Raw genomic sequence first — 12,965 nt, 5'->3', positions numbered from 1 at the left:
GACAACTCGGGCCTATTGTTTTAACGAAAGAAGGTCCACGGAAGTGACGCCATTGCGGGGCAAACACCGCCCTCACGCTTCGGTTAGTGCCGTGCGTCACCATCTTTAATGTGGGCAGAAAGCAGGCGGGAACGTAATTGGAACAAGTCAAGTGCTTGAAATAGCTGTGCTCATTGAACTAGGCTTGTTCTTTAAATTAGCTTTTTCCCCCAGTAGATCTATTCACTTTTTAGAGTTGGTGGCTCAGTGGGTAGCAGTCTGGCCTTTGGGTCAGAAGGTTGTAGGTTCAAGTCCTACTGCAAGGACTTGTGCATAAAATGCAAATTGATACTTCAGTGTAGTACTGAGGGAGTGCTGTACTGTCAGAGGTGCAATGTTTGGGATGAGATGTTAAACTGAGGCCCTGTCTCACGTGGATGTAAAAGATCCCATGCCACTATTTCAAAGATAAGCAGGGGCATTCTCCCCAGTGTCCTATCCAACATTTATCCCTCAACCAACACTACTAAAAACATATTATCTGGTCAATATCACATTGCTGTTTGTGGGAGCCGGCTATGCACAAATTGGCTATCTGTGTTTCCTACATTACAACAGTGACCACACTTCAAAAAAAGTACTTCATTAGCTGTAAAGCACTTTGGGACATCCTGAAGTTGTGACAGGCACAATATAAATGCAAGTCTTTCTTTTTAAATTGAAGACAGCTATTTGACATAACTAACTACATCTCACTTGACAGACACTTTTTGTTTAAAAAAGGTATTATCTCAAAATGTAATCTCTTGTGTATTTAGATGTAAGAGGAAAGATAATGGATTTGAAACCTTTACCACTATTTTTCTGAAAATAAAACTCACTATTTCCATTAGTCTGACTTGCAGTGGTTGAAGTGGGCCAGAATGGTCTGGTAAGCCATTCTAACTTTTAACTCATTGGGTACTTTATAGTACCACTTTGGGTAACTTGGTACCCTCTATGCTCCAACCTGATACTAATCCCTAGTATTGTCTGAATCCTAGCCTTACTACCCTCCACTGGTTTCTTATCCAACAACGCATCAAATTCAAAACCTTTGCTTTTATTTATAAAATTTATCTTGGTTTGCGGCCCACTCAACCTCTACAACCTCCTCCAGCATTATGTCCCAACCCATGCCTATAGTCTTTGACTCTGGCCTTTATTGCATTCCCTCCCCTGCCTGTCCGTCCAACCTTTCAGCCTCTGGAGCTCCCACCATTAAACCCTTCTCACTTACTACCTCTCTCCCTGTCTTTAAAAGCTTCCTCAAATCTTTCTTCTTGACCGCAGTTATCTCACCTCTGAAGCACCTTGGGAAAGTTGTTGTAGTCTGGTCCTGTCCCATTCCTGACTGCCGTAAAGAACCTGATCCGATCCCATTCCTGAATGTTGCCCATGGGCCAACATTTATCACATTAGCTCCAATAACGGACCATGAAATGTTGAACTGAACAACAGTGTCTTGTTATAATAAGACCATTAATATTACAGAATTCTTGTCTGGAAAGGACACAAGTCGTGTCTTGTTAATACAAGAGCTGCAGTTTAAATCTAAACAACATTCATTTTCTCTGTGATTCTGATTGTGTTTCATATTCCAGTTCAACAAATTTCAGGTGAAATATATAATGTAATCATTTGCAAGGTAAAGCATGGGTTATATCTTCCACCTCTCTACCCCAACTGTGTATCTTAACCCCAGTCATTGAAGATCAAGCCAGTAACTCTTCCACTCCACACACTAGCCATCTTTGAGAATGCAGGAGGGTGGTTTAGTGGCCTTAGCATTCCTGGGCTGAGATGGAGAAAAATCAGGCAGTGTACCAGAGTTCTGATTGCTATCCAGTGATTCCTGCTTGAAAATGTGCAAATGTGCCTGTTTAGACATTGGGTGACGACAGAATTGGGGTCGGCTGTGATGATTTCCACTATCATTCATATAGCCAGTTGATACTCACTGTCTCGGCTCACACATAAAGAATGGCCATTGGGGTGAGGTATTGGAAGGGCGTTACTACCTGTGGAACAGTATCCTAGTGGTTACAGGAAGAAAGAAGAGAAAGCTGGCCAAAAAACCTGCCTTCCTTTGCGCAGTTGGTAGTACAGCTGTTTCTAAGGTTGTGGGTTCATGCCCTGCTCCAGAGACTTGAGCCGATAATCTAGGATAACACTTCAGTGCAGCAGTGAGGGACTGCTGCACTATCAGAGGTGCTGTCCTTCAGTTGTTAAGATGTTAAATTGAGGTCCTGTCTCTCCTCTCAGGTGGATATAAAAGATCAGATGATACCATTTGAAGAAAAGTAGGTCAGTTCTCTTGATGTACTGGCCAATAATTATCCCTCAACCGACATCACTAAGACAGAATATGTGGTCATTTATCTCATTGCCCTTTATGGGACCTTGCTATGTACAAATTTGCTGCTGCATTTTCCTACATTACAACACCAACTACATTTCAAAAGTACTTCATTGGCTGTGAAGCGCTTTGGGACATCCTGAGGTCATTAAAGGTGCTATAAAAATGCAAGCTCTTTCTCTTTTTCTTTTCTGTCATAATGTTATTATTAAGATTAATAGAATTCAAAAATTAAATCTCAGGGATTCTTCCCCTCTATTATGGAGCTCAAATAGATCTTTCAGAAAATAGATTTAAAGATTATGAATTACTGCTAGAAGACCAAAGATTTAATACATTACCCACTTATTTCCCTTCTGGAGTGATCATCTGACCGTTATCCAACCAGACTGCTTGAAGCAGTCTTTCTCATAACATGGACGAGTGGCTTGTCATCTAATTTCTTTTCCTTGGTTGATTACCCTGGCCGGAAAAAGGAGATATTCAGCTCTGGCCTGGAGTCAGAATGTTGCTAAATTAGCACTTCCTTAAATTAATTTGGATGCGTATGCTCATGTTTTAACTTAGATTCCCGGCTCAAGGATAATCAAGTCTACTTTCTGCTCCACCCTTATTTGCAATTACAGTTTATCTGATAACTAGGCCTTAGTGCCGCAATGGCTCAGTTAGTTTGTGTACGGCCCAGCTACAATGCACAGATCAGGAAGGTCTCTAGTTTGAACCTTAGTCTGTGCTGAGTTAGCCAATCTCATCTAGGGTTGTGGTAGGAACGGTACATTTGGTCTAGATGCGCCTGGACTAGGGAGCAGAACAGTGAGCGAGAGGTCCTGTTCCTGTTCACAATCCAGTGATTCCTGTTGGAAATTGCATGTGTGCAGATGGTGGTTGAGAACAAGAGTGGGCTCGGCTGTGAGGCCCTCAATGGCCTGCTGACACTCGCTGTCAAGGCTTACACATGACAAATATCCACTTGGGTAAGATTCCAGAGGGAGACCAGTGAACGTGGACCCGTACCCCAGCAAGGAGTAAGCACCTTCAGGCAGGAAAAGGGAAGAAAATCAACAATAAAAATCATAGTTAACCAATCGTCATAACCACCAATCACAGTAACTCCTCCAAATCAAACAGCCTGATGTCATGAGTATTGTTAATTCAAAAGCTTTTCTTTTGCCAATTTTCTCCCCGGCTCTTGGTGGCAAAGGGCTTTTTGGTGTTGGGTGTTCTCCAGTACCTCACCCAAGAGCCCATTCTTCACATGTTGTGCCTACACGATGAGTGTTAACAGATTATCTGACCATGATGGGGGATTGGATCACAGCTGAGCCCAGTCCTGTCCTAACCCGACATCCACACAAAAGTTCTTTCCAGGATGTCAGTAGACACCAATCAGAACTCTGGCTGGTTTTCCCCTCCCTAGCCTAGTGGCACTGAAGCCATTTGTAACACCGTTACTGTCACTCTGGCTAAGATCAGCTAATTGAACCTGAGACCCTTTGCTCCATATAGATTAATAGTACATTAGCCGGGACTTCTATATTCAAATTTTGGAAAAATAACAAGCGGAATTCAAGGGAAGAAAGCAAGTGTATGTTGGCATTAATCAGAATTATTTGTAACTGAGTCTTAAAAGGGATTGTGATGGTGAGACTTTGAAGTATATTTAATTAAGGAGTAGGAAATTAGTGTGAGCAAGTTTAAGAACTATGTTTTGTTTTCTTCCTACGCTGAAACCATTTAAGCTGACTTGAGGGCATGCTAATTAAATAAGCTAATATTAAAACTCCCCCCTTCCCTGCCTCCAGTAGTTTGATTTTCCTCAATTCTGAAACAAATTCTTCCTGGTGATAATTTTGCTGATAATTTTCCCCACAGAGGGGAAAATCCGTTTTTGTACTCATGCCAACTTTTTCCACTAAGATTATTCAAGGGAGGGGTTTCATAGTTTGTTTTTTTGTGATATTCCCTTCATCTCAGGTGGATCCTGATTATGGTGGCAGCGCTGTTTTGTAATTGGGCCTATGCTGCTGCCACTGGAGGCTATAGATTGTTCAAAGACAGCAGCACTGTCGGCGGTAACTTTTTAAAAAATTCATTCATGGGATGTGGGCATCGCTGGCAAGGCCAGCATTTATTGCCCATCCCTAATTGCCCACGAGAAGGTGATGGTGAGCCACCTTCTTGAACCGCTGCAGTCTGTGTGGTGAAGGTTCTCCCACAGTGCTGTTAGGTAGGGAGTTCCAGGATTTTGACCCAGCAACGGTGAAGGAACGGAGATATATTTCCAAGTCAGGATGATGTGTGACTTGGAGGGGAATGTGCAGGTGATGGTGTTCCCATGCGCCTGCTGCCCTTGTCCTTCTAGGTGGTAGGGGTTGCAGGTTTGAGAGGTACTGTCGAAGAAGCCTTGGCAAGTTGCTGCCGTGCATCCTGTAGATGGTACACACTGCAGCCACAGTATGCCGGTGGTGGAGGGAGTGAATGTTTAAGTTGGTGGTTGGGGTGCCAATCCAGCGAGCTGCTTTGTCCTAGATGGTGTCGAGCTTCTTGAGTGTTGCTGGAGCTGCACTCATCCAGGCAAGTGGAGAGTATTCCATCACACTCCTGACTTGTGCCTTGTAGATGTGAGTCACTTGCCGTCGAATACCCAGCCTCTGACTTGTTCTTGCAGCCAGAGTATTTATGTGACTGTTCCAGTTAAGTTTCTGGTCCACGGTGACGCCCAGGATGTTGATGGTGGGGGATTCGGCAATGATAATGCCGTTGAATGCCATGGGGAGGTGGTTAGATTCTCTCTTGTTGCAGATGGTCATTGCCTGGCACTTGTCCGGTGCGAATGTTACCTGCCACTGCCCTGAGGAACTCCGGCAGCGATGTCCTGGGACTGAGGTGATTGGCCTCCATCAACCACTACCATCTTCCTTTTTGCTCGGTATGATTCCAGCCACTGGAGAATTTTCCCCCTGATTCCCATTGACTTCAATTTTACTAGGGCTCCTTGATGCCACACTCAATCAAATGCTGCCTTGATGTCAAGGGCAGTCACTCTCACCTCACCTCTGGAATTCAGCTCTTTTGTCCATGTTTGGACCATGGCTGTAATGAGGTCTGGAGCCGAGTGGTACTGATGGAACCCAAACTGAGCATCGGTGAGCAGGTTATTGGGAGTAAGTACCGTTTGATAGCACTGTCGATGACACCTTCCATCACTTTGCTGATGATTGAGAGTAGACTGATAGGGCAGAAATTGGCTGGATTGGATTTGTCCTTCTTTTTGTGGACAGGACACACCTGGGCAATTTTCCACTTTGTCTGTACACAGTACACTGTAACTGTATACAGTTCCTGCTACTGGCTCAGTGGGTAGCGCTCTGGTCTCTGAGTTAGAAGGTACTGGGTTCAAGTCCCACACTTGAGCGCATTATCTAGGTTGCCTCCCTGAGGGAATGCAGCTGTGTTGGAAGTTCTGTCCTTCAGAGGAAATGTTAAATTGAGGCTTTCTCTGGTCAGGCAAAAGTTAACAATCCCTTGGCACTATTTGATGTGTTTCCCTGGTGTCCTGCCCAAAAATCCTCTTTCTACCAGCACCACTAGAAAACAGGCTGCGATGGACCAGAGAGCTGTCTTTTTTCAAATCACAGAAAGACTCGTCTGCCTAGCGCCCTGTTTTGAAGCCTGATTTTCGAGTGGACCTCGAAATCGGTGGCCAGCGCTCTTACCCAAAAGAGATGGGAGCATTATTTCAATATTTAAGTCGGAGTCCTTTGCCGGTTGTAGGACCCTAACGCAATTTTCAGATACCAATGGGCAGAGCGTTGCGCAAGCTCCGCCCATTGGTACTGAGTCTAGAGCAGCCTAACCAGCAGTCCTTAAAGGGACCACGAGAAACAGCATGGGTAAGTTTTTTACATGATTTTTGTGGGGACAGGAGGAGCACAAAACAGCACTGCCATCAAAGTCAGATTTGCCTAGTCCCACAAAAATCTTCTGGTCCTCTGCTGGTCCTTCTCTGCCCACCCCCTATCCCTTGGATGACCTCCCTCTCCCCCTTTAAGCAGATCCTTCTCACTTGGCTCCACAGAGAAGCCACCAGATTCCCTAACCCCCTCGACCAGCAAGGTGCCAGTCAGTGCCCGTTGAGCACTGGCAGCTCACTGATACTACAGAAAAGAGGCCTGGCCCTGAAAATTGTTCCCGCTGCGTACCGCTCGAGTGGTTTGCACCAGAGTTGAGAATCGTTCCCTATATTCTTTCAGTTTTTCTTTATAGGATTTTGTGTCTGGCCTGTGCTGTGACCACTTTAAACAGGTTGCTATATGGCTGGGAGCAGCTAGCTCAGATGGAATGCATGCATTATCTGGACCAGAATTCCCATCACCTATGGCTCATAGCTATATAAGTAGAGTAAATTTGAGTTCCTTTTTTTCTCTGATGTACTTAATTTCATTTGAAGGAAATATGCATGGCAATAGACAAACTATGGGAGTTGGAAGCTTTCTCCCCTTATTGTTTAGAACCATAGAAGCTTACAGCATACCATACAAGCTTTGGTATGGTAGGAAGGAGGCCATTGGGGACATCATGTCTGCGCTTTTTAAAAAAATTCATTCTCGGGATGTGGGCATCGCTTCAGAGGGCAGTTAATAGTCAATCACATTTGGTGTTGGGCTGGAGTCACATATAAGTCAGACCAGGTAAGGATGGCAGGTTTCCTTCCCTGAATCAGTTAGGTTTTTACGATAATTAAACAGCTTCAAGATCACTTTTACATGTACCTGCATTTTTAAAAAAAACATAAGAGAATACTGGAGATAAGGCAGTCTGCAATGAATGAAAGAGGCTGTTTGATCTGGTAATTAATTATTTAAGGGCCAGAAGACTAACAGGTAGCCATACAAACTATCTCAGTCCAGAAACGTATTCGTACCAGAATGCGGGAAGGAGACTGAGCTAATCCTTTGGGATTGCTGGCCCACTGGGAGGTGTAAGCCTGTTGTAGCAGGCATTTTAGTCAAGAGGCCTGATTCTTGTGTTTATTGACAACGGTCTTAGCCCATCTAACAGAAAATAGACACAGGCACCTTCTCCCAGTTTGGTAGTTCCCTTCTAGCTGTATTGCTATATAGCAGTATGCTAACGAAGGACTCCATGGGAGTTCAGTCTGACATAAGGGGTGAAACTTTCAACGTTGGCGGGGGTAATTATTGGGCAATATCAGATCAGCCGCTCATTATACAACCCGTCTCATTTTCCTTTGGAAAGGAAATTTGGTGGGGTATATAAAGGACAACTGGTCTGATATCGTCCGTCATATGCCCCCACTGAAGTTGGAAGTTCCGGTGAAGGTTTTTCCTCAAGATGTGTGTTCCAAGTTTTAAAAACTACTAAAGCTTCGGGATTTTTATTATTTTGAAACAGGGACAGGGAGTTAAGTAAAGCGCTGTAATCCAGTCAAATCCGCCATGTTTGCTCTTGCTTCTTTTCATTGGAATTCTCAAGGAACCTGATTTGTAGTTTGTAGCTATGATCTGGCAGAGAATTATTTTCTGTCAGTCAGAGAGATCAGGAGCTTACATTATTTCCAGTGTGTTTCTCGTTGGTAAAAGTGTTCACTGTTCACCCCGTGACCTGTTATCTCACACTATTTTACATGTAAGGTGACATTTTGGTACATAGGCATGAGAAAAAGTAACTAGAGTGTGCCCAAATCTTAACAGTCATTCATCTCATTGCTGTTTATGGGACATGGTGGTCCAGAATGTATGCTGTGTTTACTTACACAATAACTGCTCATTGGTAGAGTTGCACAGTAGAATTGCAACTTTTGCTTCTAAAAATGTAGCTGATTTGTATCAATAGGTTTGAATCTGTCTCCCTTTTGCACTAAAATATCACATTCAACATTCGACCTTGCCAATTCACTGAACATTCACTGTGGCCCACAGATTTGCAAGGAGGAAGAAAACACAACAAATCTATCAAGTTTCACTTGTTTCTGTAACAGTCTGTAATTTAGTAACCTCTTTCTATGGGTCTCACTGCGAATACAAACAGCCCCATTCATATTTTTCTGAACCACCCCCTCCGAAACTCTTGCTGTTTCCAATACCTTGACCTTGGCAAGTGTATCCCAAAATTGAAGCTAGAGTTAGCTGTGTTCTGTTTGCACTTCCTGCAAAACAGTAACAATGTTGAAACAACGGGTTTTAAAAATGTATTTTAATGTTTTCCCCTCCTTTCTTGGAGATGCTGACTCTTGCTGAGATGCAGGGCCATGCAAGATGGCAGCCCTCCAGTACCTCATCCAAGCAGCCATTCTTCCTGTGTCAGCCTTGAGAACGAATGTCAGGGGGCTATCTGAGCATGCAGGACATCACAACCAAGCCTCCAATGACCACAGAGACACGCACTTTCCCACAGAGATTGCTGTGTAACAATCAGGAGCGGGAATTCTGGCTGAATTTTTTCTCCTCTCCCTAGCCCAGAGCCCATTTGTAGAGCGGTGAAGTTTTAGATGAGCTGGAGTTTAGGAGGCTAGTGAGGATTGTGTTGAGGAAATTGAGGCTGGAGGTAACAAAGGCATGGATGAGGGTTCCAGCAGCAATGGGAATGAAGTAAGGGCAGAGGTGGGCAGTGTTGCAGAGTGGAAATTGGTGGTTTTGGTAAAGGATAGGATATGGACCTTTCAGGTCAAACAGAACACAGATGTTGCCACTGCTAAATTCAACTTGAACGAATCAGAGAGGGGGAGGGAATTAGTGGCCAGGGTGCAGAGTCTTAGGTTGAAGCTGAACAGAATGGCTTTGTTTTTTCTGATGTTGAGTTATAGAAAGTTTTAGTTCATTTGTGATTTGGATGTTGGACAGTGTACTAGTGGTTATGGAGTCAAGGGTGGTGGTGTTAGCATACACATCGAAGCAGATCCCATGTTTTCAGAGGATGATGCCAAGCAGCAAGTAATTAAGGAATCCAAGGGGGTTGGGAGAAGCTATTGCAGGAGATGTGCTGGCTACTTTGGGAACCAAGCAAGGATGGTACCATGGAGATGGATCATAGAGACGGTAGGGGAGAATGGAATAGTTGACTGTGAGATTGGGGGGAGGAAGAGGAGGCTGCTTCAGCCAAACAGAAGTCAATCATTAAGGAACACACTAGAGTAGTCTAGCGATGACTCTATGCCCGAGGACGAGGGGGATAGCATGCCAGGGTTGCAGTCACAAATGATGTTGTTGATAACTTTGATCAGGGTGGTCCAGGTATTGCAGGCAATGTGGAAACCATAGTGAAGGGATTTGAACAGGGAGTGATAGAAAGTTCATCACAGAACTGTGGCAATGACACAATTGAGGACTTTAGAGATAAACGAAAGGTCAGTGATGGGGCAATAGTTGGAGAGGATGGAAGAGTTGAGGGTGGACATTTTCAAGAGGGGGTTGATAAACCAGCTTTGAAAGATGAAAGGAAAGAGAGCTCATGCTTGGCATCAGTGAGCATTGGGCCAAGCAGAGATATTTGTGTGGTCAGAGGTTAAGCTGAGAGGGGTCTAGGGTTCAGGAGGTAGATCTCATGGAGAAGAATAACCTAGTAGGGGAAGATAAAGCTGCAAATTGATATGAGATCAGGATATGAGATGAGGAGAGCTGGGTTTGGGGCGGAGGAAGAGGAGGCTGCTTCAGCCAAACGGAAGTCAATCATTAAGGAACACACTAGAGTAGTCTAGCGATGACTCTATCTGATTTTGCCTCCCCTATCCTCTGGGAAAATGGCTGTCCTCTCTTCAGTCCTTTCCTACCTCAATGAAACTTATATGCTGAATAGAACTACTTCAAATGGACTTGGGGTCTTTTGGTCTGTGTAGTGTTAGACTGGCCACACTAAGGTATCAGAGAGCTCAGAAAAGATATAGGATAGCATCCTGGGTGTAATGGTTTTGATAAAGGATCTCAACAAAATGTTCTCCTCCAAATGCTGAATGACCTACTGTGCATTTCCAGCATTTTTCATTTTCTTTTTATCTCTTTCTTATGCCTTTTGTAGTTGGTGTAGCATGCAGATGGCTAGTTTGACAGGAATGACTACTATTTATTGCACATTAGTTTGACAAGCTGAAGTTATTTGTTTCTACCTCAACAATTTTTTATTGCTTTTTTCCCTTCCTTTTTCTGCCTATTTACATCCTTCTCCTCCTTTTTCTCCTTCAGATGCTGACTCATGCTGGGAGATGGTTCAATGAGCTCAGTCACCCAATGGTGCTTTGGCTAAGTGAGCCTTGGCAGTGAGCCATGACAGGCTATTCAACCATGAAATACATCATTGCCAGCCCAGTCCTTTCCTCATTCAACACCATGACTGTATTTTCCAACAATTGTGCTGAATAGTGATCAGGACAGGAAGCCTTTTAATACATACTAGTTGATTTCCAGGAGCATTGCACATGAGGAGTCAAGATCAGCTGAAGCAGGGTTAGATGGTGGGGGATAATTAGACCAGGGCACAAAGACTCCATTCAGGCTCCATTTTAAAGTCATACTTCCTGCCCTTATTTTCATATTCCATTATAAATTCCTATGTTTATATTTATAATGGAATCTGCCAATGTAATCGCAGTAATTACACCCTCCGGGAATGATCAGTAAAGCCCTATGATTGGTACCTGTGTAACAGCCCTGACTCCTGTCTCTTAGTACCGATGTCAGTTAACTGTCCCCAGCTCGCAATTTAAATCCAAAAAATAATACAACTCCTTACTTTCAAAAACTAATTTGTCTAATTAATCCTTGATTTAAAAAAATTTGTACAATTACGTACTTTCAAAAAATCAATACACCCATATCAAATACTTCTAAATTTTGCAAATAACACCTCTTAACTTGCAGTATTTGCTTGATTCAGTACTGTACTGTTAATGACTGAAACTGTAATTTTTCTTGCACTGTTGGTAGCAGTTTTGGCAATTAATTGTGAACTGGCAATGAGGAGGCACTTTACTTGTGAGTATTACACTGAGAATCTAAATTTTGCATTTTTCAAGCACAATAAAAACATTTTGCTGCTTACCTGAAGACTCTACAACAACTTGCATTTAAATAGCACCTTTGATGTAAAGAAATGTCTCAAGACGCTTCACAAATACATGTAGGGAAAAAGGACACTGAGACAGGAAAGGAGAGATTAAGAGGAGTGACCAAATGCTAGGTTGATGAATTGGGTTTTGGAGAGGTTTTTAAAGGTGGATATGGAAGTAGTTGGCACAGACGTTTAGGGACAGAGTTCTAGGGACTGAAGGTTCTGCCACTAGTGGCTGGGCAAAGGGAGGAGAGATGCACAGAAGTCCGGAGTCAGAAGAATGGAGTATTAAGATGGGGGTATAGGGCTGGAAGAGATTACAAAGATAGGGTAGGGCAAGGCCACGAAAGGATTGATAGACAAAGACAAGCATTTTCTGTGTTACGGGAAAGGAAGTCAGTGTAGGTCAAAGAGGATGGTGTGATGGACAAACAGGACTTTGTGTGGGATAGAATGCTTGTGATGAAGTTTTGGACACATTGTAATTTATGGAGGGTGGAGTATGGGAGACCAGCAAGGAGAGCATTAGGGTAGTTGAATTTAGAGGTGACAAATTCATTCATGTGTTTCAGCAACAGAGCAGCTGAGGCGGGGTGGAGGCAGACAATGCTGCAGAATTGGAAGTAAGTGGCCTTGGCCAAAGATAGGATATGAGTTTGAAAGCTTAGCTCAGGATCGAACAAGATACCAAGACTATAATCAGTTTAGTTCAATGTAAGAGATTGGCTGAGGAGGGGGATGGAATCAGTGGCAAGTGAATAGAGTTTGTGGCAGTGACTGAAAATAATGGCTTCAGTTTTCCAGGTGTTAAGCTGGAAGAAGTTGTAACTCATCCAGGACTTGATGTCAGACAGCACTGAGGGAGTTGGGGAGGAGTTGGAGAAGAGGTAAAGCTGGGTTTCATCATATGAAAGCTGACCCCATGCCTGCAAATGATGTTGCCAAGGGGCAGTATGTAGGTAAGGAAGAGGAGGCGGGGTGGGGGGGGGGGGCGGCAAAGGATAGGTACTTAGGAACTCCTGGAAGTGATAGTGCAAGGGAGGGAAGAGATGCCATTGCTGGAAATATACTGGCTGCATTTAGATTAGAAGGACTGGAACCAGGCAAGTTGTTTCATGGAGCTGGATAACGAAGGAGAGGTGTTAGAGGAGGATGAAATGGTCAGCTGCATCGAATGTTGTAGAAACGTCAAGGATAAGAAGGGATAATGCACCACAGTCACAAAGGATGTTATTCATAACTTTGGTCTGAGGCTGATTCAGTGCTGTAAATTGGGTGGAAGCCAGATTGGAAGGATTCAACAAGGGAGCTTAGGTAGATATCGGCATGGAACTAGAAAGCAGCGACATGTTCGAGAACCTTAGAGCGTAAAGGGAGGTTTGATACAGAATGGTGGGAGGATCGGATGTACATGTCAAGGATGGGGTTTTGAGCAGGGAGGAATGACTCAGTTGCCCAATGTGGTACTGAGTTGTTATGATTAAGAAGATCTCAGTTTTTAAATTCCTGATCTGTTCTGAATTAA

This window comes from Heptranchias perlo, chromosome 32 (genome assembly GCF_035084215.1).
Source record: "Heptranchias perlo isolate sHepPer1 chromosome 32, sHepPer1.hap1, whole genome shotgun sequence".
Lineage (NCBI taxonomy): Eukaryota > Metazoa > Chordata > Chondrichthyes > Hexanchiformes > Hexanchidae > Heptranchias > Heptranchias perlo.
The sequence above is the reverse complement of the archived record's forward strand: the minus strand, read 5'-3'. Positions refer to the sequence as shown.